The 12,663-nt window shown below is 41.5% G+C and overlaps 1 long non-coding RNA gene across 1 annotated transcript in view; it reads left to right on the top strand.

Annotated features, from left to right (window-relative positions):
- The first annotated feature begins 1,365 nt into the window (after positions 1 to 1,365).
- Positions 1,366 to 12,663, top strand: part of LOC129010154 (uncharacterized) — a 31,434-nt gene continuing 20,136 nt past the window's right edge. Inside the window, exons 1-2 of the long non-coding RNA XR_008492934.2 lie at positions 1,366 to 2,031; positions 2,549 to 2,656. This is a non-coding gene — a long non-coding RNA (uncharacterized LOC129010154). The remainder of the gene's footprint in view (positions 2,032 to 2,548; positions 2,657 to 12,663) is intronic.

Genomic DNA, 12,663 nt, shown 5'->3' with positions numbered 1-12,663 from the left:
CACATGCCCAAAGCCAGCTTTCCTTGCAGATAAGCAATTCAGGAATAAGTCAAGCCTTCAAGGCTTTCCTATGACAGAGACAGGAGAATAAATTTAAAATAATAATAAAGAGAAAACCACTCCTTAAAAAATAATAAACAAGCCACACTATACTTTGTTGGACAATATTTACATCCCTCCAAGTTCAACATTACTGGAAAATATCTCTGTGGCAAGTTAAGACATCGATCCCAAGTCCTGTCTTAGATTAGCACCAGTTAACTGGAGTCTTCCTCCCTTTCCTTCCATTTGCGTGAACTCGATTAAGATCCCAAATGAATAAGGATCTTTCATCTCAGCACCAGACTTCCAGAGCAGTTATAAATATAGGCTCAAACTGCCTCACTCATGGGGTTAGGTTTTAACTTCTGACATATGAAGTGCTAATGGTTTCAGTGAATACCTGGCCAAAAATCTGCAGCGCTGTCTTTGCTCGTCATATATTATGATTCTATTATCCCAGCTAGTAACAACTCAGTCAAATGAAAATTTCTCCCAGCCCCTTTGTTTTTTTTTTTTCTCACCCCATTTAGATTTAGTTAGAATGCTCAAGCTCTATATCATCAAAGGTTTGATAGAAGAAGGAAACCATTCTTAACTCTCCATCTCAAGGCGAATGTGATAATGTCACTGGTACAATAATTTATCAAGTACAGCAGTCCTATGTGGTAGGTATTAATGTCCTCATTTTATGGATGAGGAAATTCAGGAATAAACGTTTAAGTAGTTTGCCCAAGGTCACAGAGCTGGGAAGTAAGGTGGAGGTGAGATTTGACTCCAGATTGTCAGGCTGCAAACCTATATTCTAAACCTCAGAGAAAATAAGTTCACTAACACCCTGGTCTTTCATCTTCTCTGCCCCTTACAACAATAAACTTGTTCGTGCATTTCGAGCAAAATCTGGGAATGTGTTTCTTCTCAATTTGATTATTCAGTAACTCACTTTCACATGTGACCCTTAAAAATTTAAGCAATAACATCTGCTCCAAAGATGTCAAATCACCTTATATTCACAGATAGAATTAATTTTGCAACTGTGAAAATTCTACCACATGCGTAACATCCAACAGACATATCAACAGAGTAGAGGTGGTATTTTAAGTTACAATCAGGTTGTTGAGTCATCCCTTCCTCCCCTCTACCCTGGCAAACCCACCTGCTGCTATTCCTTTCATGTGTCTTTCCACTCCTAATTTGGTTGTCTCCCCTTAATTTGACTATGACACATTCTTTCCTATAGGTTGCCAAACATCCTTGTTATGGGACTCAAGAAAAAGCCACGTAAAAGAAAAGAAAGCTTTCCTTTCCTCTCTGGCCTGTCAAAGGGCATTCTCCCTGCACCCAAACCCCTAAAGAGGAAGGATTCTTGCTTATGGAAGGAAAGCTAGGTGAGCCTAAAGAAAAAGTTGGGGATGGAGGTAGTAGGAGTTAGAGTGAGAGGAAAACATTCTGGGAATGGATGTTGGAGGTTTGGAGATGCTGGAGAAAGGTTTGCAACTGCAGAGTGCAAAGGAGGTAGATTAGACAGGAGAGAGGATTTTAATAAGCGCTGCAGTGAAATATGCATTTGGGTTTTTTTGAAATTTCCTTGAGAGATGCAAGCAAAAGTGGAAGCCTTTTATAATTTTTTTTCTGTTGACTTTTGCTTCTTGTTTTTTTGTTTTGTTTTGTTTTTGAGACAGAGTCTCACTCTGTCACCCAGGCTGGTGTGTAGTGGTGCAATCTCAGCTCCCTGCAGCCTCCGCCTCCCAGGTTCAAGCGATTCTTGCCCCAGCCTACCAAGCAGCTGGGACTGCAGGTGTGCGCCATCACACCCGGCTACTTGTAGTATTTTCAGTAGAGATGCGTTTTCGCCATGTTGGCCAGGCTAGTCTCAAACTCCTGGTCTCAAATGATCTGTCCGCCTCAGCCTCCCAAAGTGCTGGAACTACAGGCGTGAGCCACCGCGCCAGGACAACTTTAGCTTCTTTAAATGCAACTCTGCAGAAATGGGTATGTATGGAACTTCCCCCTTCTAGATTTATTACTGTTACATCTTTGTCCACACTTCATATCCCTAGGCAAAGATCAAGGAGAAGATTGTTTCTGGAAGAGGCAGAGGGAACAGACAAGGTGAAGTCCCTAAATGAGAATAACTTTGAGTTATTGGAGGAAGTCGGTGTGAGTGGAGTTTAGGGGAAGGCAGGGAGTTACAAAATGAGGTTGGAGCGATGGGCAGAGGTTAGATCCTGCAGCACTCTGAAGTTCAGGAAAGATTTCAGAGTCTATTCTAAGTGTAGAGAAAAGTCAATGAAACCTTCCGTTGGAAGGTTTTAAGTAGAGGAGTAGTGTTATGAACCGAATGTGTATGTCTCCCCAAAATTCATATGTTGAAATCCTACCCTCCAATGTGATGGTGTTAGGAGGTGGGTCTTTCAGGGGTGATTAGGTCGTGAGGGTAGAGCCTTATGAATGGGATTAGTGCCCTTATGACAAGAGACAAGAAACTTGCTGTCCTTCTGCACGCCAGCATGTGAAGATTCAAGAAGATGGCCGTCTGTAAAACCAGGAAGTGGATCCTCACCAAATACTGGATTGGCCAAGCACCTTGATCTTGAACTTCTCAGCCTTCAAAACTGTAAGAAATAAATTTATGTTGTTTGTAAGCCACCAGTTTATGGAAATTTGTCATAACAGCACAAACTGAGACAAATGGAATGATTTATTTTTTTTTTTAAGAGTTTCTGGGCCAGGCGCAGTAGTTCAGGTCTGTAATTCCAGCACTTTGGGAGGCCAAGGTAGGAACATTGCTTGAGCTCAAGAGTTTGAGACCAGCCTGGGCAACATGGTGAAACCCCATCTCTACAAAAAAAAAATACAAAAATTAGCCAGCCGTGGTGGCACACACCTGTGGCCCCAGCTACTGGGGAGGCTGAGGTGGAAAGATTGCTTGAGCCTGGGAGGTTGAGGCTGCAGTAAGCCATGATTATGCCACTGCACTCCAGCCTAGGCAAGAGCAAGACTTTTAAAAAAATAAGTAAATAAATAAGACTTGGTTTGGGCGTGGTGGCTCACGCCTGTAATACCAGCACTTTGGGAGGCCGAGGTAGGTGGATCACCTGAGGCTGGGAGTTCAAGATCAGCCTCACCAACATGGAGAAACCCCATCTCTACTAAAAATACAAAAATTAGCCAGACGTGGTGGTGCATGCCTGTAATCCCAGCTAACAAACAAGGCCGTAACAAACATCCCAGATAATGTGCCTGTAATCCTAACTAACAAAGAGGCTGAGGTGGAAGAATCACTTGAACCCGGGAGGTGAAGGTTGCAGTGAGCCGAGATCGCACCATTGCACTCCAACCTGGGCATCAAGAGCAAAACTCCGTCTCAAAAAAAAAGAAAGACTTTCTGGTTGCTGTTGCTGTGATGAGATTGGATTTATGGCGCAGGTGGCAGCAGAATCAGGGAGATCAGCTAACACGGTTTTATGTCTGTCTAGCTAGCTTGGATGATACTGGTGGCAAGGGGATGGAGAGATGTGTAAGATTTAGGATATGCTTTGGAGATTAGAGTTTACAGGGTTTGCTGATGAATTAATGTAGGGAGGTGGGGGAAAAGAAGAAATCAAGGACCTCATAAATTTTTAGCATGAGTCTCTGGATGTGTGATATTGCCATTTGTTGAGATGGGGGAGACAGAAGAGTGAGCAGATTTGGGGAAAAAATGTAAAAAGTTCTGTTTTGGCCATGCTGTTTGAGATGCCTGGTACAGACATCCATGTGGAGAGATTGAGTAGGCAGTTGGCTGTTTGAATCTAGAGTTCATTCAGGGAAGAGTTCAGGGCTGGAGGTATTGATTTGAGAGTCATTGGCATATCAATTGAACCACAGGTCCAGATGAGATATCCTAAAATTCTGCTGCTACAGAAGACAGTGGGTCCAGGAACAAACTCTGAGACTCCAAATTTACAGGCAGACCAGAGATAGTAAAAGGGGACTGAGGAGTAGAGGTTTGCGAACTAAAAAGAAAACAAGTAGAGTATGATAGCAGGGAAGCTGGAGAGAAGAAAGGTTTTAAAAGAAAGAAGGCCAAAGGTGCCAAATGCTGTTGAGGGATAAAAATAACACTAGAGAAATGACTGCGGAATTTGGCATGATGGAAGTCACCAGTGACTTTGGTGAGTCCCAGTGGATAGGAGGAAAGGAAACCAAATTGAAGTGACTTGAGGAGAGACGGAGGTGAGGAAGTGGAAGCATCAGTTTCCAATGACTCAAGACACTGTCATGTGTGAAGGAGAGGCAGCTCAAAGACGATCCTCAAGATAGGCTTTGTTTTGCTTTTACATGGAAGATTCTAGAGAATGTTTTCATGCTGATGGCAATGATCAACAGCTTTAGTTAATCCTCACAATAAACTCCTGATGAAGGTATTATTAAATGCATGCTCATTTTATAGATGAGGAAACTGTAGGCCAGAGAGGTCAAGCATTTTCCTGAAAGTCGGTTCAGCTGTTAAGTGATGGAGCCAAGATTCTAAATCTGAGCATTACAGAAATTGCAATGTCGGCCGGGCATGATGGCTCATGCCTGTAATCTCAGCACTTTGGGAGGCTGAGGTGGGCAGATCATCTGAGATCAGTAGTTCAAGAGCAGCCTGGCTAAAAATTAGCCGGGCGTGATGGCGGGTGCCTGTAATCCCAGCTACTCAGGAGGCTGAGGAGGAGAACTGCTTGAACCCAGGAGGCGGAAGTTGCAGTGAGCCGAGATTGTGCCACTGCACTCCAGCCTGGGGGGCAGAGTGAGACTCCATCTCAAAAAAAAAAGAAAGAAAGAAATTACAAATTACAATGCAATTTCTATAATGCTCAGATTTAGAATCTTGGCTCCATCACTTACCAGCAGAGTTATTATAATTACAATGTAATTTCTGTAATTAACAGGGCTAATCAAACAATAGGGGCTTAATAAAAATGTATAGTTAAATATGCAGTCAATTCATTTAAGAATAACATGGAGAAAAAGGAAAGCATAAAAAGGGAAGAAAAAAAGAAAATATCAAAGTAGTGTATATTACTATGAGCCCATGGAAAGCAGAGATTAAATTAGGTGAAATTATTATCATAGTTATTTTTATGTTTCTTGTAACTAGAACCCTCTGGGTGACAACTGAGCATGACCTAGGTTTATACTTAATTCTGTGTTATAATTGGTTGTGCACTACTGAGATACTGGATTCAATTATCCTTGGACGTCACTAAGTGATTTTTTTCCCCTGTGTTTTCATTCTCCATGTGTTTTGCAGTTCTTGCCAGCAAATAGGTTTTGGATGCCTTCTATTCATCCATGATTGTGCTGGGTGAAAGAAAAGCAAAAATGAATAGGGGTGATAGTCTAGTTAGGGTCATCATAGAAAACCCAATAGTTCCAGTACAGGGTGGTACGTGCTCTGGAGGAAGAATGTACCCATGCAGAGTGGACAGTGATTCCACATTCTGTGGGAAGGAGAGAAAAGAATGATCAAGCAAGTTTTTCAGGTGAGGCTGGAGGGATGTGGAGGACAGAAAGCAGCCAGGGCAAAGGCAAGCAGGTGTGTACGTCATGGTGTGTGCAGGGACTGGTGAGAGGGCTGGTTTGGCCAGAGCAAAGGGTAGGGGCCTGGGTGACTAACAAAGAAGCTGAGCCATTTCTGAGGGGACTCATCTGCTCTACTAAGGACCAGGGGCTTCTAGGGTTTTTGTTTGTTTGTCACCAGGCGGATATAGTTTTCCTGCATAGGTACACAGTGTTTGTGTGTTCCCTGCTCTTGGATCTCTGACTTGAGTGAATCTGCTCCAACTGCCTCAGCTAGCCCTGGCCTTGGTCTTTCTGGCAAGACATCCTAGATGACTGTATTTTGGTAAGACTGCAACTGCCAGCCACAAGCTTGATGAGCAGCCTGGGGAATGTGGTACTATTCTGGGAGGAGGGTGTGTGTGTGTGTGTGTGTGTGTGTGTGTGTGTGTGTGTGTGTGTAGGGAATGTGGGGGAGACATAATAAACACTTGTATAAAGCCTACCACAAATGATTACTTTTTATTGTCAAAGAGTAGGCTAAACATTTTTGTTTCTTGGATTTGCTTTCAATATGATATAGTTGCTTAAGCTATTATGTAATTAAATAATTAACCACCTTTAAAGTAAAGTATCAGGTGGGTGCACTGGCTCTCACCTGTAATCCCAACCCTCTGGAAGGCAGAGGTGAGAGGATTTTTTGAGACCAGAAGTTCAAGACCAGCCTGGTCAACATAACGAGACCCTGTCTTGTTTAAATAAAAATTTTAAAATAAAAAAAAAGAGTTTCTGCACAGCAAAAGAAACTACCACCAGAGTGAACAGGCAACCTACAGAATGGGAGAAAAATTTTGCAATCTACCTGTCTGACAAAGGTCTAATATTCAGAATTAACAAGGAACTTAAAGAAATTTACAAGGAAAAACAAACAACCCATCAAAAAGTGGGCAAAGGACAGGGACAGACACTTCTCAAAATAAGACATTTATGTGGCCAACAAATACATGAAAAAAAGCTCAACATCACTAATCATTAGAGAAATGCAAATCAAAATCACAATGAGATACCATCTCACTCTAGTCAAAATGGCAATTATTAAAAAGTCAAGAAACAACAGATACTGGTGAGGCTTTGAGGAAACAGGAATGCTGTTACACTGTTGGTGGGAATGTAAATTAGTTCAACCACTGTGGAAGACAGTTGGTGATTTCTCAAGGATCTGGAACCAGAAATGTCATTTGACCCAGTAATCCCATTACTGAGTATGTACCCAAAGAAATATAAATCATTCTATTTTAAAGATACATGCACACATATGTTTATTGCAACACTATTCACAATAGCAAAGACATGGAATCAACCCAAATGCCCATCAATGATAGACTGCATGAAGAAAATGGGCCGGGCATGGTGACTCACGCCTATAGTCCTAACATTTTGGGAGGCAGAGGCAGGTGGATCACCTGAGGTCAGGAGTTCGAGACCAGCCTGGCCAACATGGTGAAACCCCCTCTCTACTAAAAATACAAAAAAAAAAAAAAAATTAGCCAGGTATGGTGGCTGGTGCCTGTAATCCCGGCTACTTGGGAGGCTGAGGCAGGAGAATCACTTGAACCTGGGAGGTAGAGGTTGCAGTGAGCTGAGATCATGCCATTGCACACCAGCCTGGGCAACAAGATTGAAACTCCATCTCAAGAAAGAAAGAAAGAGAGAGAGAGAGAGAGAGAAAGAAAGGAAGGAAGGAGAAAAAAAGAAAAGAAAAGAAAGGAAAGGAAAAGAAAAAAGAAAAGAAAAGGAAGGATATATGGTACATATACACCATGGAATACTACGCAGCCATGAAAAGGAATGAGATCATGTCCTTTGCAGGGACATGGATGAAGCTGGAAGCCATCGTCCTCAGCAAACTAACACAGAAACAGAAAACGAAACACCACATGTTCTCACTCATAAGTGGGAGCTGAACAGTGAGAACACATGGACACAGGGAGGCGAATAACACACACCAGGGCCTGTAGGGATGGTGGAGTGGAGGTGGGGAGAGCATCAGAATAAATCGCTAGTGCATGCAGGGCTGAATACCTAGGTGATGGGTTGATAGATGCAGCAAACCACCATGACACATGTTTACCTATGTAACAAACCTGCATGTCCTGCACACGTATCCTGGAACTTAAAATAAAATTAAATTAAAAGAATAAATAAATAAAATAAGGTATCAATAAAATTAAAGAGAAATAATTCAATGTTAAATTCCAACTACTGGCATTTACAAAATTTTAAGACCTTTTGATTTTAACCATTCTGTAAGTAATTTTTATAAAATTAAGATCGAGCAACATGTCCTAATCTGCCTTTTCAAGTAACAGTAACTTACAGAGTTCTCCATTCACATATTCATTCACTCATTCATTTCATAAGTTATAAAGTGGTAGTAGTTATCATAATGATATGATATCTCATTTAATCCTCAGAGCAAATCTATGAGCTAGACACTATTGCTATTGCCATTTCTAGATGAAGACATCAAAGCTCAAAGATAAGCAATGTGCCTATGGTCACAGAGCCAGCAACTAGTAGAGCCAGACCTCAAACACATACCCAACAGATACCGTACTTCTGGCCTCTACTATTCTATTGCTCTATGACTTAGTACCTTGTGGTTTGCTTAACTACTGCCTAGTTTTCAGCCATGTGGGTTTTCTATAGCACTGCCATAGAAACATTCATATCATTTTTTATTTATTTATTTTTTGTTATACTTTAAGTTCTAGGGTACATGTGCACAACGTGCAGTGTTTGTTACACATGTATATATGTGCCATGTTGGTGTGCTGCACCCATTAACTCGTCATTTACATCAGGTATATCTCCTAATGCTATCCCTCCCCGCTCCCCCCACCCCACAACAGGCCCCGGTGTGTGATGTTCTCCACCCTGAGTTCAAGTGTTCTCATTGTTCAATTCCCACCTATAAGTAAGAACATATGGTGTTTGGTTTTCTGTCCTTGCGATAGTTTGCTCAGAATGATGGTTTCCAGCTTCATCCATGTCCCTAAAAAGGACATAAACTCATCCATTTTTATGGCTGCATAGTATTCCATGCTGTAGATGTGCCACATTTTCTTAATCCAGTCTATCACTGATGGACATTTGGGTTGGTTCCAAATCTTTGCTATTGTGAATAGTGCTGCAATAAACATACGTGTGCATGTGTCTTTATAGCAGTATGATTTATAATCCTTTGGGTATATACCCAGTAATGGGATTGCTGGGTCAAATGGTATTTCTAGTTATAGATCCTTGAGGAATCGCCACACTGTCTTCCACAATGGCTGAACTAGTTTACAGTCCCACCAACAGTGTAAAAGTCTTCCTATTTCTCCACACCCTCTCCAGTATCTGTTGTTTCCTGACTTTTTAATGATCGCCATTCTAACTGGTGTGAGATGGTATCTCATTGTGGTTTTGATTTGCATTTCTCTGACGGCCAGTGATGATGAGCATTTTTTCATGTGTCTTTTGGCTGCATAAATGTCTTCTTTTGAGAAGTGTCTGTTCATATCCTTTGCCCACTTTTTGATGGGGTTGTTTTTTTCTTGTAAATTTGTTTAAGTTCTTTGTAGATTCTGGATATTAGCCTTTTGTCAGATGGGTACATCATAAAAATTTTCTCCCATTCTGTAGGTTGCCTGTTCACTCTGATGGTAGTTTCTTTTGCTGTGCATAAGCTCTTTAGTTTAATTAGATCCCATTTGTCAATTTTGGCTTTTGTTGCCATTGCTTTTGGTGTTTTAGTCATGAAGTCCTTGCCCATGCCTATGTCCCGAATGGCCATACCATTTTTTTTTTTTTTTTTAAGGAAAGAAGTCATAAAGAGAAGAGATGTAGCTATTTCTTTGGCTATATCCCAAAGTGAGTGTAATTCATTTAATCCTTCCCGTAATGATTCCACTGACTTTCAAGGTCCCCAAATATCTGTCCACATACCGTTTCTCAACGGACCACCAACACAGAGGAGTCTTTTTCTCAACAGTTTATACCTCCAACCTCAAGGTAACTAATGGTAACAGTTGATGTGTATCCTTTCACACATTTTTCTATTTTGGACAAATACATTTGTGCATATGTAAGCCTTTTACTTTTTCCTTTTTAAATATTTGAATGTGCTGGGCGCCATGGCTTGTATCTATAATTTCAGCTACTTGGGAGACTGAGGCAGGAGGATGACTTCAGCCCAGAAGTTTAAGGCTGCAGTGAGCTATGATCATGCCACAACACTCCAGCCCAGGCAACAGAACAAGACCCCATCTCTGAGAAAAAAAAAATGTTGAATGGATTGAACTATGCACATTACAGTACAAATTTTTGATTTCCCTCACTATATCACAAATATTACTAAGTCAATACATACAGCACTAATTCACTATTTTTATTAGTGTGAATATATAAAAATTTTTCATTTTTTCCACCTTATTGGTCATTCAAGTTGCTTCCAAAATTTTTGCCCAAATAATGCTTCAGTAAACATCCTTATATGAATAGCTTTATATTCTGGTACTTTTATTTATTTAGGAAAGACTTCAGGAAGAACAATTCCTGGGTAAAGGGGTATCATATTTTTTATTTTGGTGCATACTGCTACATTTCCTTCCCCAAAACTTGTAGTAACTCAAAGTCTTAACAGCAACGTATCACAATGTCTATTGCACAATATCTTTGTCAGCACTGAATGCTACCAATATTTTAAATATTTCCCCCAAAATTTTCCCCCCAAAATGGTATCTAATTATTATTATTTTTTTTTGAGATGGAGTTTCGCTCTGTCGCCCAGGTTGAAGTGCAGTGGCACAATCTCGGCTCACTGCAACCTCTATCTCCTGGATTCAAGTAATTCTTGTGCCTCAGCCTCCTGAGTGGCTGGGATTACAGGCGCATGCCACTATGCCCAGCTAAATTTTTAATTTTTAGTAGAGACGCAGGTTTCACCATTTTGGCCAGGCTGGTCTCAAACTCCTGGCCTAAAATGATCCACCCACCTTGGCCTCCCAAAATGCTGGGATTAGAGGTGTGAGCCACTGCGCCCGCCCAAGAGTCAATATCTCATTGTTTTGACAGGGACTTCCCTGATCACCAAGGAGGTTGAATATGTTTGTTAGCCCTTTGGAGAACATTCTCTATTGTGAAGCTATTTTTATTCATAAACACTTTATAATGTGTTGCTCTGTTTGAAAATCCATGCAAGAGAAACAACAATTTTTATAAATTTATAAATCTAAAAGTGCTTGTTTCAGATGAAGATAAGAGTTGTATAGAGTTAATCATGGAGATTTTCTATTTATTGTTTAAAATGTTTTGTTAATGGATCTCACTACTCTACACACACGAACACACACGAACAAACACACATACACACACACTCAGCTCATCTCTAGCTTCTCCTTTGTTCTTGCCCTTTGCTCTGCTTTTCTCTTCCTCTATAGCAGACCCTGTTCGTGCCCTACCTATGTCCCGTGGCACTGACCATGCCAGTATGTACCTCCAGGATCTTACTGACTCTCCACCCAAGGGTCATTTCTTGACCCTTGAGGGACAGGCCAGGTGGGTGGGAGATGAAGTATAAATGCCCTAGTTTCCTCCCTGCTGGGAGAGAGAGATAGTTTTGAGATGTGTGTGATATGGCCTCCCAGAATCCCCAGTAAGATTGTCTCAATTGCTCAGAAACACACCCTGTATTGGCTTCCTCCCCTTCTCTGTCTTACTTCCCCATCTCCTTGTTCATGCTTCCTCGGGAATATTACTGAACCTCTACTTTTAGCCAGGCACTTTGTGAACTGCTGAATCCATACCAATGAAGAAGATGCCCAAGGTCCTTGCCCATGTGATCTTAGCCACATGATTTCCAATTCCTGTCCTTCCAAATTTGTTGAAGAGCATCAGCAAGTGCAGATTGCAGAAAACAGCTTCTGCAGAGGCCCAATATTATTCATAAAGAGGCCTAATATTCAAACAGTATCAGCATGAATTCAGAGGGGTGGAAAAGTTGGAATCTGCTCCTTTTCCTATTCTTTGTTAGAAATCTGACATGGGCTGGGCGTGGTGGCTCACACCTATAATCCCAGTGCTTTGAGAGGCTGAGATGGGAGGACTGCTTAAGGCCAGGAATTCGAGACCAGCCTGAGCAACATGGCAAGACCCTATCTCTACAAAAAAATTAAAAACTTGGCCAGGCATGGTGGTGCGCATCTGTAGTCTCAGCTACTTGGGAGCTGAGGAAGGAGGATTGCTTGAGCCCAGGAGTTTGAGGCTGCAGTGAGCTATAATTGTACCACTGCACTCCAGCTTGGGCAACAGAGCAAAACCCTGACTCATTTAAAAAAAAAAAAAAAGGAATTTGATATGAATTTCCGTTAAAAAAAGGAATTTGATATGAATTTCCGTAAGCTGACCACTCTTGAACAACCACATGTTTCTAAGTCTCAGGTGTTTACATTCCCTATGCCAATGCTACCCCATCCCCACCTCTCATCAGGCATCCATCCTGAATGACAGGTAAATTGTAAGTCACAGGGGATCTCAGAGCCCGGTGTTGATCTTGACACTGTGTCCTGTTTGATGGATTGTAAGTACTTCTTCCTACACACACACACACACTCCCCTCCACATCCACCCATTCACCCCCACACCCCATTACCTCAATAAAGAGACTGTGTACAAGATACTGAAAACTTCCCTTTTGATATGTGGGTTGCTATGCTGCTAGGAGATCTGTGGAATTGACATGCACCTGCAGACGTTATCATAAATGGAGGCTTAATTAATCTTCACGACCATTTTCCTCTCTGAGTCAAGCTTAGACTGGAAAATTGTTGGGGCTTCCTTGACTTTGTGGTGAACATGTCTCTGTGTTCACTCATTTTGTAATTTCAATGTGCCAGATGATTGGTGTGCAGTGGGAATACAAACAGACACAGTACCTGCCTGCCGGGAGTCCACAGTAAAACGACGCACCTTCATTAGCAAGTAGATGCATAAGGAGGATAAATGGTATCAAGAAAAAAGAAGGACCTGTAAGAATAATAACTTTTTGTTTTG

The sequence above is a fragment of the Pongo pygmaeus genome, chromosome 10, assembly GCF_028885625.2.
Source record: "Pongo pygmaeus isolate AG05252 chromosome 10, NHGRI_mPonPyg2-v2.0_pri, whole genome shotgun sequence".
Lineage (NCBI taxonomy): Eukaryota > Metazoa > Chordata > Mammalia > Primates > Hominidae > Pongo > Pongo pygmaeus.
Note: the sequence above shows the minus strand (reverse complement) of the source record. Positions and strands in the feature narration are given on the sequence as shown.